This window comes from Colius striatus, chromosome 7 (assembly GCF_028858725.1).
Source record: "Colius striatus isolate bColStr4 chromosome 7, bColStr4.1.hap1, whole genome shotgun sequence".
In the NCBI taxonomy this organism is placed as follows: Eukaryota; Metazoa; Chordata; class Aves; order Coliiformes; family Coliidae; genus Colius; species Colius striatus.
This window is the reverse complement of record NC_084765.1, coordinates 41,617,909-41,633,469: the sequence shown is the minus strand read 5'-3', so window position 1 is coordinate 41,633,469 and position 15,561 is coordinate 41,617,909. Positions and strand designations below refer to the sequence as shown.

General features: G+C 49.8%; 1 protein-coding gene across 3 annotated transcripts in view; it reads left to right on the top strand.

Moving 5' to 3' along the window:
• The window catches only part of GLCE (glucuronic acid epimerase), a 58,687-nt gene that overhangs the window by 20,460 nt on the left and 22,666 nt on the right, over positions 1 to 15,561 (top strand). The gene's annotated exons all lie outside the window — the stretch shown is intronic.

Below are 15,561 nucleotides of genomic sequence, written 5' to 3'. Positions count from 1 at the left end.
ATGTGGGCTGGAGAGGTGTGTGAGGACAGGTCTGCATGCTGTCAGCCTCACCACTGGGTTTGTGTGAGAGGTGTGTTAATTCCCTCCCTTTGCACGTTGCCTGTAATTACCCATGAGCTGGGTAGCACCCAAGAGACAGGGTTTGTAACCTGTTGTCCTCACACACACAGAGGCTTTGGGACCCCATACAAAGTGTTAACCAGAAGCTTGGCTTTCCCTGGCTCTTCATTTCCAAGCCGGCTTTCTCCTCCTCTTAGTGAATCCTTTCCCTGCTGCAACAGTTTCTGCAGCATCTTGCTGTGCACAACTTCAGGAAACCCAGTTCAAAAGGAGAGATGCCACAAGAGGAAGGTAGAAAACCTTGCCTGGGGTTTCCAGCGTGTGCCTCCCGTGTTACAGCTGCGAGGTAAAAGCTCTTCCAGAGCTGCTCTGTGCCAGCCAAACGATTGCAAAGCCTTTCCAAATGATTAAAGGCACCTTTAAACTTCTGCCCAATCATTAACACACGCTGCTCTTGTGTGTGTGTGCTTCACCTGGGAGGTTTGGTGTGGTTTTCATCAGGCTTTTGCTGCTGAGCCTGGGCTGGAGCGTGAGTGTTGCCGGGGTTGGTTTGAGAACTCCACGTACAAACGTTTGTCCAGGCTGCGCTGCTCGGTGGGATCTGTCAGGTCCAATTGCTGTGTGCAGCCAGGACTGTCTGAGGCACAGAATGCTGCAAAGTCTCTGGTGGCTTGGGAATGAGCAGAGCATCTGTGTCCACAATTAAAAGCCTTCAGGATAAGTAGGAAATGGGTTTTGAACCGGACAAACAAACTCGTTGGGGGGGTTCGAGGCGATGTTTGCAGGGGAAAAGAAACAGCATCCATTTTGTGGTGCTGCTCTCTGCCTTCCCCTCCTCTGTGCAGCTGGAGGAAGAAACAAACATGCTGAATCCCTTGTGCTGTGGGGGGGTTCTTAATCTGTTGCTTGAACCATTCGCTCTCCCATCCCTGACCCTATCCCTGACTGCATTCACCAAGCTTGCTCCTGGATTGTCTGACTTGTCAAACTCATCACCCTTCCCAGGCTTGTTCCAGCTGAACTGATGGCACAAGCTGCTTTTTATTAACACCAAGGCAGAGAATGCTCCTGTTTAGGAGGGGAATCAAGTTTTGCTGCCAGCTTTTAAGCATATATCCTGTTAAAGATGCTCAGCAATGTGCTTATGAGCACCCTGGGGTTTTCACATTTAAAGTGCAGTGGGGTGGGGTTTTCCTCCCCCCTGTCTCTTTAGGATGAAAGTAGTTGGAGATCCAAATTGCAAGAGACAGATGAAATTAAGCTGCAGGAGCACTGATGGCATCCACAAAGCTTTAATGTGTTAATGTAGCCTGGGCATTATACATATTTAGATTGAATCTTGGGAGAAAAAGCAGAGTTATTACTCCTAGCCTCCTGGCTTGATGGTGTTTTCCTGTAAGTGATGGATGATGTCAAACAGGGGCTTGAAGGAGATGCTAACAATTACTTTGCTGCTGGTAGAACTGTGTGGGATATTAATTGCCCCCAAGTTCTGTGTTGGTTTAAACACGGGGTGGGGAAGGGGGGGGGTAGATGAACAGAATGATGTTTGCAACATTTCCCAGCTTTGCCTAGACCTTGGGATTTGGGTTTGGGTGGGTTTTTTTTGCCTTCATGAATGATTCAGATTGTCAGGTTTGGTGTATTGCTGTATTTAATGTGTTTGAAATGATGTTGCATCAGTTCAGATGGTGAAGGAGAAGATCTGGGCAGGCCAGTAATTACCCTGCCAGGGGGACCAGCAGCACACGAGCTCCTGACATAGACTGAACAGTTGATTTTACACAAGCAGGGAGCATTTTAGCATCTGCTAAAAGGGTGTTTTGATAAACTGGGGCTAAAAAGCTTCCTGGAGCCAGTGTTGCTGTTCAGCCTTGACCCTGGCTGGAGCCCTGCAATATATAGCAATAATTGATAGGCTGTCAGTGGGGTTGAGAGGGAAGAAAGAGTGAGTGTGGTGGCTTTCTAGATGGAAAAGGGAGCCTTGTGGCATCTGGAAGAAAATGGGTTAGTATTAATTTGCTTTTTGTGCTTAAGTATTGAGCAGCTGTTGGGCAGAAACACAGAATGGGGGGGGTTGGGAAGGGACCTTTAGACATCATCTAGTCCAACCCTCCTGCCAAAGCAGATCCCCCTAGATCAGGTCACACAGGAACACTCTTCCTGGCAGTGGGGGGTGTGGGGGTACATGGGAACAACTTCTTAAAGAGGCTTTTTTTACAGTATTGGTGAAAACAGACTGTTTTGCCTGTGTGTTCACTTGTCTACAAGAGGCACCAGGTTGCTGTGGCAGCAGCCTGCTGGGAAATGTGCCCGTGGATAGCAGGTCGTGTCGTCAACTTCTGCATCAGTCTGACTTTGATGGAACATCTCCAGGTCAATATTGTCTTTCCACAGCAGCAAGGGCATTGTGGGTTATTTTTGGAGGCTGCTGCCCTTCTGTGATGCCTTCCCATCCTCGTTGATGGCCTCAATTAATGTTTCCAGAGATGCTTGTTCAAATTAGCTTTTTGTGTGACGGTTTCTTGTTCTACCTGTGCTTCAGTGGTTCAGCTGCAATAATCAGGATGGAAGTCTTTCTGGGTTGCTTGATCTATCAGGTATTTAAATAACTGCCTCTGGCCATCTACAGCCCACCTGCTGAAGTTTAAGGTCAGCTCTCTCAGTGCCCTGGTGAAACACAGGCAGCCTGTAGGCTGCAGAGGAGCTTTGAGCTTCTTGGTTTGTATTTCTGCTTTGTGTTCATTCAAACTTCAGCTGACTTTTAACCAGCAGCATCTGAAAAACTGTCACTTCACAAGGTTGTTCTGAGCTCAGCTCAACCAAGGGAGGTGTCTGAGTCCTGTGACCGTCCCAGTGCTGCCGTGCAGCCCATTCCCAGCTCCTCAGGCGCTTGTGGGGTGTGATGCACCGTGGCTGGGTGGAAGCAGATCACTGCAGGAAGCCTGGTAATTGCTTCTCAAGTGACCCAGTTCCCTTGCTGGAAGCAGATGTGTAAGCTCTCCCTTCCTCCTCTGTGTTTTGTGATGGTGATGGAGCACCTCCAGAGCTGCTTCCCCAGCAGGCTGCTTGGTTGGTTGGCTTTTTATTTTCCAAAGGCCCAGCTCCTGTTTGGAAACTTCCACAAGCTGAGAGTATTCTGTGTGGTTTCCCCATGGAGGAGAGCTGGGCTGTCTGGGGGCTGTGCCCAAGGATGCCTTTCTGCAGCTACTGTGGAAATGTCCCAGAGCAGCATATTTTATTACCCTGACCTACATCAGGGGAATGGAATTCATTTCTCCAAGCAGATGGCAAAAAGGTGTTTTGGTTCATGTGCACCTACTTGAGAGAAGTCACTCAGTGTGTGTTAAACCCCTCAGTTATTAGGCCAGAGCATGTGACTGGTGAATGCTGGATTGCAGGCTGAAGCCTCCTGAGGAACTGGGCAGGTACCTGCAACTAAAACCAGACCAGACAAAACATTAAACTGACTTAGAGCTGTTGGAGCCTGCACATGGTGAACCTTTACAAGGGAGACTGCTGGCTGGTCTGAGAACAACTTGCCTCCCAATGAATTTGGCTAGCAAGTTGCTCATTTCTCCTATAAAATACCTCTTGTTGCTGTCTGCTTGCAGCCCTGGCTCCTGGGCTAATACACATCTGCTGGTCACTGAGATGACACCACGTGCATGCTGGTTTTGTTTGCCTGGTTGGGCATGGTGATGTGCTGCACCCAAACTAGGAGTCCTCTGTCATCAGGAAATGATCTGCCATTGCAGTCAAAACCTCATCTTTCCATGTCCTTCACAGAAGGTGAAATGATGTGTCTCTCCAAGAAGACAAAAACCCCACCTGGCAGAAGGAGTAAAACCACCACTAATTACTGGTTCCGTGAAACCTGCAGCGACACGGTGTGTGTTTTCTGCCTGGCATTTCGGGCTCTGAAGTGTGGCCTTTCATCAGCATGTGGTTCCTCTGGTGCTTCAGTAGGTACCAGGTGCAGCAGAGATGCCTGTGGGACTGTGTGCTCTCATTGCTGGAGCGTTAATGACGCTGTGAGTGCCCTGACGGGAGCGGCTCCCGCGCTCGCCGCAGCTGCGGATCTGCCTCTATCTCCCTGCTGCTCCCGCTTTGGCAGCGTCTCTGAGCATTGCCAGGAGCTGTACATGGGAGTGACAGTGGCCCAGCAGCCAGCTGAAGGCTGGCAAATGTGGCTGTGGCCCTGCCTGAGAGGACACTGGGGTTGTGTGAGAAGTTGCTTAATGGCAAGGGCTGTGTCTAATGGGACAAAAGGAAGCTAACCAGAATAGCAGAAGGAGAAACGAAATACCTTTGGTCAGAGCTCATAACCTGATGTGCCCAAATCAAGTTGTTGAGAGCAGCTCCATGGTGAGCTCAGACAGCTCTGGGACACACAGGCTGCAACTGGAGCACGTGGGACCTTGCTTTAGGTGTGAGGACCTCAGAGACTCCGTTGTTGGTATTGGGGAAGGTGGGGGAATGTCCATCCATCCATCCATCCATCTTCTCCTTGGCAGCATCATGAACTCCTTACACTTGACAAGAGAAGGAGAGTGGCTTCCTGGTACTGTGAGGAAATCTCACCACAGAGTGTTTTAGGACCTTTGTTGCATTATGAGGCTTCCTTTAGTGCCAACTAATTCCACGGACCATGTGGCATTTGACTTGCAATTGCATTGGCCAGTGTACAGTAATTACCTTTAATCTCCCTCTCTGTGCATGGGGGAGATTTAATTGCTTGCTGGTTTGTGACAGAGAGATTGTTATTGTCTTTAATTGGGTTTCCCCTGCCTTTGCCAGTGACTCTGGAGAAGCAGCAGCCACTCAAACAGGAAGATGCAGCCACTGACAATTTCTTGGAGATGAAGATGGCTTTAGCATTCTCTGGCAGCTTTGCTAATGGCATTTTTGTGCATCTTGCTCACAGGCAAATACTTTGTCTTTGCATCCATCTAACAGCATTAAGCCTCACAAGTGTTTCCTGTAACACAGGGCTAGCTCCAGCTAAAATGGAAATGCTTTTGGATCAAACTCCTTGGTCTGCAGGAACTTAAAGTAATGGAGGTGGTCTGCTTACACATCTTGACAGAACCCCAGAGTGGTGGGGGCTGGAAGGGCCCTGCAGAGCTGCTGCAGCCCCAGCCCCTGCTCCAGCAGGTTCCCCTGGCTCAGGGGGCACAGGAACGTGTCCAGGTGGGGTTGGGAACCTCCTGAGCAGGAGCCTCCACACCCTCCCTGGGCAGCCTGGGCCAGGGCTCCCTCACCTCAGCACCAAAGCACCTTCTCCTTGTGTTTAAGTGGCACTTTCTGTGTCCCAGCTTATGTCCATCACCCCTTGTCCTGTCCCTGGGCACCACAGAAAGAAGTGTCCCCCCATCCTGCTGACACCCACCCTTTAGGTATCTGTAAGTGTTAATGAGGCACCCCCAAACCATATTGATGCTTGATGATGGGAAGGCTGTGTTGATGTCTGTCTTCTCTTCTGAAGTATCAGGAACACCCCTCCTCCATGTCATCAGCAATGCAAAGGGCAGAGGTAACCACAGCTTTCAGCTTCTCTTGCTTTTACTTGGTATCTTCCAGGCAGCCAGGCTGGGAAAGAAGACGAGAAGGATTGTATGTGCATTGTTACAGGTCTCATTTGCCCTTTTGTCTGTTGGGGTTTTTTTACACACCTGGGGAGGTAAAACAAAACAATTGGGAGTTGAAAATTTGTTTTTATATTGTAATACTTAAAAATGGGGGATGTGGAGCCTGGAGAAGAGGCTGAGGGCAGACAGGAGCACTCTGACACTCCCTGACAGGAGGCTGCAGGGAGCTGGGGGTCTGCCTCTGCTCCTGAGTGACAGGACGAGAGGAAAGGGGCTGCAGTTGCCCCAGGGGAGGTTGAGGTTGGAGCTGAGGCAGAACTATTTCCCTGAGAGGGGTGTCAGCCCCTGTGCCAGGCTGCCCAGGGAGCTGGGGCAGTGCCCAGCCCTGGAGGGATCCCAAAGCCGTGGGGCTGAGGTGCTGAGGGCTGTGGGTCAGTGCTGAGCTGCGACTGCAGCAGCTTTAACAACCCAAATGATGTCATGAGTAACAAGTGTGGAACAGAAATGCTCATATATGCACAGAATACTAAATTCTTACGTTTCTGCTTTAAACATTTACTTGGAAATTGGCTTTTGGTGACATTTCCAGTGAAGCTGCTGCCACAGAAGTGCTGTGGATCCCCTTCTCCTGGCAGGACGTGCAGCCTCTTGCTGCAGAGCATCTTGCTGAATGTGTTCAGCATAAACAGTGCAATCAGCACAACTATTGTCAGTGCTTAATTGCTAACTGCATCTTTGCATGTCTGCAGAATTTTTTTGGCAATGCCACTGCCAGTTGCTCGAAAGAGGGGGGGAAAAAAACCCCCTCCCCACAAAGAACCCACTTGTGAGGAAATTGTGCTTGCAGGGCTACATTTGTGCCTGGCAGACCCATCATTACCTGTCCAAACATCTTTAAATGGCTGACATGCAACCATAAAGCCACAACAAGCATTAAATACACACCCAGGAACTTGTTATCAAGTCTCAGATAATGCTTCCAGTGCCTTCTCATAAACCATTTTCACTGTGACGTGATGAGGTCCATCTGTAGAGTGATTTAAAGTGTCCTCATTTCAATAGCTGCCTTGCCCATAGCAATGCCATGCTGAGGATTAATGAGGAGCTACAGGATCATTGTCAGTCTCAACACATCTTTTTCCTGGTATATTTTCATTAGATTAATGACCTCATTGTAGGACAGACATCCCTTGTCTATAAAGCAATCGTTGTGTTGGTATAGGGATAGATTGATGAAGCTCTCCTCCCTTCCTGGTGGTTCCCCTCCTTCTTTCAGCTCTGCATTTCTGGTGTTAGTCACCTTGCAAGCTGGTGAGCAGGGAACCAGGACCAACTGCTGCTCAGCCTCCTCAGGTATTGATGTTTTCCCCTCTGCATTCAGTGCAGAGTAAAGCCTTAAGGTCAGCTCATGCTGGTCTAAATCCTCTCATCTGAGTTTCCCCCTTGTGGAACTGAGCTGAGTGTCTTAACTCTGAGGACATCCATGAAGTCTTTATCAGGGAATGTGCTGAGTTGAGTCTCCTTCAGCAGGTTGAGTGCTGGAGGCTTCATTCTCACCACCTTCAGCTGACATTAAACAACGTCTTTTGTGTTTTCAGTGCATCTTTGGCAAAAGCTCCTTCCTCCAACCAGGCAAAGGTATTCAAATCTTAAACCACTTGAAATGTAGCTTCTCTGTTGGCAGAGTATTTAGAGCCACCTGCTCTCTGGAGTGTGTTCTGGTGACTTGGGCCCCTGTAATTTCTGCCTCTCTGGGTTGTGGCCAACGGTGCTTGTTGCTCACCGTGAATCAGCAGGAGTTCAACACAAAACACTGTCATCAGAGGCTGCAACTGAGGCATTAAAACAGCCCACTGCCAGTTTAAAACTGGAAATACTATCCTTTGCTGCAATCTGTGCACCAAAGGCAGGTATTTAGTGACATCCAGAGCAGGTGAAAGCAGCTCAGGGGCTGTGAGATGAGCTGCTGCAGAACAGGCTCTTTCTGCCTTCAACAATAAGAAGCCTTCTAGGAAACCTAAGTAATCTCAGAGCAGGAGGTGATATTTGACTCATCTCCTGCTTCCTCTGCCACCAAGGTGCGTGTTTCATGGTTCAGAACACCCAGTGTAGAGGAGAGGGAAGGCTGCTGCTGGTGTGTGACTGGATGCTGGGGAACCTTCCTGCATCAGTTCAGGCATTTGCAACTTGTCTTTTGCTGGGGAGAGTATCCTCTGAGGGGGGTTGAAGTTTCTATTTTGCTATTGGAAAATGTGTTGCTTTGGGGGGAAAAAAGCCAACCCCAAACTGAGCCATTAGTTAGTCCCATATTACCTCTCTGGCTGCAAGGCACAGATGGAAGGGGGAGGGTGCTGGTCTGGGGTTAAGGATTGGAGCAGCCCTGGCCTTGGGCTCTCTTTGGGGTTTGGGGTTGCCTTGGGGTGGGGTTTTTTGCTTACAGGTAGAATTTTTGCATGTGCTGATCATCTGGGAGATGCTGTGCCATGCAGGGCTGCTGAATTCTATTGGGCTGACTTAAACTTTAGGCTGTTCTTAGAGCTGCTTGAAGTTTGCTTCCCTTCTCCCCATCATAGCTGATGTGACTGTGTCCCCCCTGTGTGTTCCATCTCCCTTGCTACCAGGCTTGTGATGGTGAAGCTGCCTCCCTTTGTGGGGGGCAAGGGGTGTGCTGGTGCTGCACAGCAGTTGATTTAAAGTAGTAAACCCAACTCCTCCTATTGCAGGGCTGGAGTTTGAAGGGACAGGTGAGCCACAAAGCTGGGTTTCCTTCAGCAGCAGCAGTGGATGCATGAAGCAGTGCCGATGATTTGACCTGTTTTGGACGAGGGTATTTCCTGCCAGTTCTGCTTTGCTGTCTCCATGCATTAGGTTTGTGTGGGTATGAATACACAGGGAGAGCTTTAGTTATTGATGTGGGAGAGGTGGGTAATTTACAGTCCATTAGATTCAGTCTCAGAGTGGTGATCAAAGGCCACACACATCTATTGCAAATCGTTCCCTTTTACCTGAAGCGCCTGGGGAGACCCAAGGAACTGTGGCCTTTTTCTGCAGGAGAATGGGATGAGAGAGCTGCCTTTGTCCTGCTTGTTTGATGGTAATAGCTGGGGGGGGTTCATAAATGGAGTTCTTTAAGCAGTAGTAGGTAAATCTTGGGATTCTGAGGATTTACAGTGTGCAGCTTCTGTGGGAATGTCCTTGTCTGCTGTGGGTATGGAATGCAGCTCTGCCGGTTCCCATGGGGCTGCTCACAAGTGTTGACTCTTAAGTACCAAGGTCTGATTTCTGCCCTACTGCTGGAGAGCTAGCAGGGCTGTCTGCAGTGGCTCTGGGCTGGTGCCTGCCTGGCTTTTGGCAGGGAGTTGTTTCTAGGCTTCAGGCAGTGGCTGTCCTACAGCCACGTGCTAAAAGTTTGCAGTACAGGAGGGAAGCTGTGTTCCTCCTGAACTCCTGCCCATGAGTTTGTGTGAAAACGAGATGCAGGAAGAGAGGAGAGAAAAAAATCTCTGGTTGGGGGAGGGTGGTACAGAGGAAAGTCGGGAAACCAAGCTGCTGAGCTGAAGTTAGGCACAGCTGCAGCCTGGGGAGGTAAAATCGGTGTGTTCCCATAACCACGCTGCCACCAGAGCCTCCCAGCATTTGGATGAACTTGGCTGGCAAGCTGCAAGCCAGTGGAAAAGTCTCCAGTACATGGAGGTGAAGAGTCAAAGATGAACAAATGTGTGCTGGTGTCCTGGAGGGTTTGTTCTGTAACGTGGCTCCTAACACAGGCTGCCAGCTTGCCTGGGGGAAAGACCAGAGCATCACTGAGCACAGTCCTGCTCCCAGTGAAGTGCTGTTGTGAGTTAAAGGGGACAGTTTTCTCCTCACTACTGGACTTTTTATGATATGTGGTGTTTTAAAAAGCTGAGGAGATTCAACATCAGGCTCCCAAACCTGTGGTGACATGCACGTGGTAAGGGTGTGATAGAGGCAAGGGATGGGCACAAACCCGATCAGAAAGCAATCTGGGATGTGCAGAAGCAATTAAGGAGAAGAGTTCATTAGGAGAATTTATTGACAGCAGCTGCTTTTTGGTTTAATTGTTTAAAGGCATGGTTGCTGTAGGGGCATCACAGCATCCTCCAGCACCAGAGCCTCCAGTCAATGGCTGCGTGATGTCTAGGCTGTCCTGGTAGCACTGAAGGTATTAAACCCCACAGTCCCAGCTGGACACCAGCTCTAAAAGCCCCATCCCATGGGGCTTTTTTAAGATGAAAATCCAACTGGGAGTGTTGCTGGAGGGCCTGCAGCTGAAGTTAATCCAATCAAACTAAGAGCCTGTGGAGGAAATAGAAACCATCGTGTAGACCAAAATCAGTCTGTGCCTGTTAGGATGAAGGTTACTCCACTGCCACTTCTTTGCCTTCCAGCACACAAAGTATCTGTTGTGTCTTTTGTTTAATGGCATTGCTGACACTGGGGTTGACTCTGGGAGGTTTTGCAGGGGCTGATCCCAAGAAGAAAAGCAGAGAGGTGATGTTGCCAGGAGATGTGTTTGGAGCTGTTTGCTTTCCTGAATATAAGAAACTGCAGCCAGGACATCTTCAGTGCCCTAACTGTTGAGGTGGAAGCAAGGAGGAGCCTTAGTTACACAGGCTAATGGAGAACAGAGTTTCTCAGAGTCAGAGAATCTCAAGGGCTGGAAGGGACCTGGAAAGCTCATCCAGTGCCACCCCCCTGGCAGAGCAGCACCACCCAGAGCAGGGCACACAGGGACTCATCCAGCTGGGTTGGGATGTCTCCAGAGAAGGAGCCTCCACAGCCCATCTGGGCAGCCCCTGCCAGTGCTCCCTCACCTCAACAGGGAACAAGTTTTGCCTTGTGTTGCTTTGGAACCTCTTCTGTTGCAGCTTGTCCCTGTTGCCCCTTGTCCTGTCATTGGCCATCACTGAGCACAGCCTGGCTCCAGCCTCCTCACACCCACCCTTGATGCATCTGTAACCATGAATGAGGTCACCCCTCAGCCTCCTCTCCTCCAAGCTGCAGAGCCCCAGCTCCCTCAGCCTTTCATCACAAGGCAGATGCTCCACTCCATCATCTCTGTGTCCCTGCACTGAACTCTCCAGCAGCTCCCTGTCCTTCTGCAACTGAGGGGCCAGAACTGGACACAATATCCCAGATGTGGTCTCATGAGGGCAGAGCAGAAGCTCAAACCACAACAGTTGTGTACAGCAGAGATGTTTGTATGACTTTATGATTTCTGGGGTTTAAGGACTCCTGTTATTGCTGACTGAACTGCTCCAGCACTCACTAATTACAGTTACTGCAGAGAGAGTGTGTGATGAGAGGGACTGTGAGCAGCTCCTCGTCTTTCATCACAAGCCGAGGGGTTTGCATGTAGGCAGAGCGCTGCCTCCCACACGTGAACGCTATCAAAAGCCTTTTCTATCCAAATGGAAATGATGCCAGCCTCATCTTCTGAATCTATTGTGGCTCTGAGGAGTTTGGAATCATTTCATCTCTCTAGGCTGTGAGAAGCAATTCAGTGCAGCTGTGCCTGCAGCTCCCTCCCAGGGATGGAGGTCGGGGCGTGGGAGGACAGGGGTTGTCCTGTCCCAGAAAGCCCCAGAGGGCTGTTGCTGCTCTGCACAGAGCTGAAACCATCACTCCCCTCTTTGCCACAATCTCCAGGACCCCCTGAGGGCATCAGAACCGAACCCCAGCAGAGCCTCCTCCCAGCACCAGTGGTCTCCCTCCTCATTACAAGAAGGTGACAAAAAGCAGCAAATTCAGACCCAGTTTTGTGCTCACTCAAAGGGAGCAAGAGAAATCAGTTTGTGTTGTCTGCACTAGCAGGGTGACTCAAGAGCCTTGATATCCTGAGAGAACATTTGATTCCTTGGGGATTGCTTTCTCTCCTCTGCTTCTTATGTTCCAGGATACCCAGAGTAAGTCCAGCTTTCTCTTTCCTCCTTTATTTTTTTTCTCCTCAGGGTTCAATTCCTGCATCGTGAGGTTGAGCTGGAGAAGGGAAACTTGCTTTGGGAGAGAGTTGGAGAGTTGAATCAATCATTAGGATTTGTCTGTTGGGTTAAGTGTGAGTTAACCTAAAGGTTAAAGCATGAACTGGAGAGATGTGGCCACCACAATGGATGCAGACCCTTTTATTTTGGCCACAGTACAAAGAACAACTTTACAGACTTGCACTTAAGGCTGTGAGTCAGACTGAATAGAGCCATTACTGGAACATCTCTCCTCCATTACGTGTGTTTAAATGTTGTAAAGCACAGTGTCATTCCCCCCCCTCCCTTATTTCAATACAACTTTTACCTCTTTAGTGGTAAATGACATGAAAACAGGAGTTTCTGTAGGGATGTGTGGATGCAGCCCTGTAAGGCTGCCTCTCCTCAGGACAAACCACTTCAACTTGCTCAAGTCCCATTAGACTGAGAACAACTGCTCCAGGAAATGACATAAATGTTCCATTTAGAAAACAACAACTGAGCAAAAAAAACCCACCCACAAAACCAAACACTCCATCCAAAAAAACAACCAACTTTGCTTTCAGCAGCTGCTGTTGCTACCCAGTCACTGCAACTGAGTCTGCAGACATGAGGAGTGGATGGTACCTGGCCTCAAAGGGTTGCTTCATGTCCTGCAGCTTGGGAGCTATTTCCATGTGTGCAGCCATCCCATGGTGATCTCTGTCAGGGCAGCCTGCTGGAGTTTCATTCATTCTAATTCATTTTTAAACCCCAAACCAAAAAGCCTCCTGTTAATGGGACACCTGCTTGGGCTTGTTTGTGTTTGGTTCAAAAAGTGGAGGTGTAAATCACAGTCCAACACTCCTGAGAAGAGCTGAGATCCTCATGCTTAAACTATTGGGTTAGGATGCCTATACAGTTATTTTTCAAGCAGGGATAGGCAGAAAAAGTCACAAAAAACTGAAGAGTTTGGCACTGCAGTAGGATTTTAAGGTCTGGTATTTCCTGCAGCCTTTGAGAATTAGGTCTGTTCTTTGCTTCAACTGCCCAAACTATTTCAACTTGGATGTTGGCTTCCCAAACAGAGCTGGAGAATAAGAGATGCAACGTGGCATCCCCCAGCCACATCCCTCGTCCTGGTCCCCTGGAGTAAGAAGTCAGGACATCAAAAAGCTGTTTTGACTGATCAACCTCAGCTTACAGTTTCTTTGCTAGAGTTTTAAAGCTACAACTCCTGCCAAGCCCTGTTGTGTTGGACAGACCAGGCTGGGGTAAGTGTAGAGCTGCAGCCCAGTTTTGTTAGAGGGAAGAACCAAAGGGTCTTGGAAATCAGCAGAACACAGGAGCCTTGGACAAAAGTATTCCATCTCTCCCCATGCAACTCTTGTGAGTACTTATCATGGAATGGTTTGGGCTGGCAGAGCCCTTCCAGCCCATGGGGTGCAGCCTCTGTCCCAGCCCCATCACCCACCAGCCCATTGCCCTCAGTGCAACACCCACCAGCTCTGAAACCCCTCCAGGGACGGTGACTCCAGCAGCTCCCTGGGCAGCTGTTCCAGTGCCTGACAGCCCTGGCACCAAAGCCATTCCTCCTCACATCCAGCCTGAACCTCCCCTGGGGCAGCTTGAGGCCGTTTCCTCTTGTTCTGTTGGTTGTTACTGGGGAGCACAGACCCACCCCAGCCTGGCTACAGCTTCAGGTAGCTGTAGAGAGCGAGAAGGTTTCCCCTGAGCCCCCAGGAGCAGCCCCAGATCCCTCAGCCCTTCCTCACATGAGACGTGTTCCAAATCCTTTCCTGGTTTGGTACCCAGCTCTGGATGCTCTCCAGCACCTCCATGTCCTTGTTGTAGAGAGGGGCACAGAGCTGGACACAGTCTTGACTGATCCAAGGAGAGAAGTCGTCTCTGGAAACCTTTTCTCTCTGCTCAGCCGTTGTTCTGACCTTTCCTCTCCCTGGTCTGTGGGGTGTTTAGTAGTAACCACCTCGTGTACTTAAATAATTCACTGTCATAGCTGTACAAAGTAATTCCCAGCCCAGGCAGTTTGCTATCAAGTAGCTTTCAGCAGGCTTTGCTGCTAATTTTGTTGTGCCCTCCTCTCTCAGCAGCTCTTCTGAGGGTCTGGAAAGTAGGACAAAAAAAAGGTGACGTGAGACAGAGATTCTCTCTTTTATACCTTATTACAAGCCTAGATGCATTCAGGGGCTGCATTCTAAGCAGCAGAACTGAAGCTGGTGGTGTGCCTGATGCAGGAGCCAGCTCAGCCTGGGTGGTGGGCTGCAAGGGAAAGGGGTTTGTGCATTACCTCGGTGTCCCCAGGAGCGAGCGCGGCTGCCTCCCGCTGATCTCCCCTGCGCTCAATGGCAGCAAACCTAGAGACAGAAGGTTTCCAGACACGTTTGCCAGGGTTAATGCCAGAGTCTAAACATAAACTCTGCTGGGACAGGCTGTTATTTGGAGAATGAAGTGCCAGACTGAGCTTGATTTGAGGGATTAGGAGGAGGGAACGCAGCGCCTCTCCCCAGAATAGACGGCTCGTGGATCCGAGACCCCGCTGACGGGTGTTTGCTGCTCAGCCTCGACCCCCTTCCCTGTGTTTTCCACCTCCCTGCTGTGTATATTTTCATGTACTGGTCCCCAGACAGCTATGGCTCAGGAGTTGGGGCCTCAGGGCTCTGCTGGTGCCTGTCCCCACTGGTTTGGGTGGCCAGGCTGTGTCTGAACGCGGCTGTAGAGCCCCTCGCCGAGGTCTCTGCCCTCTCTGCTGTTCAAAGCAGCATGTGTGGAAAACTTCATACTTTCTGTTGTTTGCCAGTGCTGAGGTTCAGCTGCCCCTAACACAGCACGTGATGTGCTTTAGGGAGGAGTATTTCCAGTGGGTCTTTTCCCCTGAGGGAATGCTCTGAGAAGACACCCATGGAAGCAATGACCATCACAGGCCATTGGAACCGAAGCCTCAGACTTTCTTGGCAAAATCCCTTTAGTAAAGTTTTCTAACAGCATTGCTTATTGTTGCCCATGTCATCCCCTTCAGAGATAGCTGGTGAAGCAGCCAAGTTTCACTGAAACCTTGGATTCTGCCATTGAGTGACTACCCTCAGTAAGCCCTTCCTGGAGCACCATCTGCAGGGAGTGCCAGGGTTTGCTGTGCAAGGAGAATGAAGCACATTTAGCCAGTTCCTCTGACTTAAAGCAGATCTGAATCCTTTCTCTGCCAGAAGCAGTGTGTTGCTTCCTTGCCCTCTGCTTTTTGCACAGGTGAAGTTCAGGGGGTGTGTGTGAGAGTGCAGTTGTGAACAGTCGGTGCCAACAGTAAACTGTAAACATCAGCAAACCCACTGTGGGAGGCTTTGGGGCTTCCCAGAGACTGGAGCTTTCAGGGGAGCCTTGGAAGCAGCCCACGAGGGAACTGCTGATGCATTTACTGCTGTGACACTGGCTCCTGCAGGGTATTTTGCAGAGCCTCTCTGTGCATCTCTTGCTGGAAGGTGAGTGGTGATTAACTGCAGCAATCACACAAAGCTCACAAGGAGCTGCCAAACAAAAACATGCTCTTGTGGAAACACAGAACCACATCTTCAGAAGTTCATCTGCTTGGTAGGAACTGTGTCATTTCTAGGGTGAGGTGTGTGTATCCCAGAGCCTCAGCCCACTCCTTGTAAATGCTGGCAGTGTTCAGGCTATAGAAAGGTCCTTCTATTTTTGTTTGAAGCCTGATTGTGAGCAGGCCTGCCAAAAACTTGCCAGCTGTCCAAGTTGTAATTTGGAACACACTTTGCATTGAGTTCTTGCAGGAGTTGTAATGAGTTGGCAGCACAAGTGCCTGCATCTCTGGCCACTCTGTGCCTGGCTGGGAAACCCTCTTGGGAAAGGAACCACCACTCCTCCTTTGCCACTGGAACGTGCCTTGTGTGGCAGGAGGAAAATGATGTTCTGAATAATCAGGA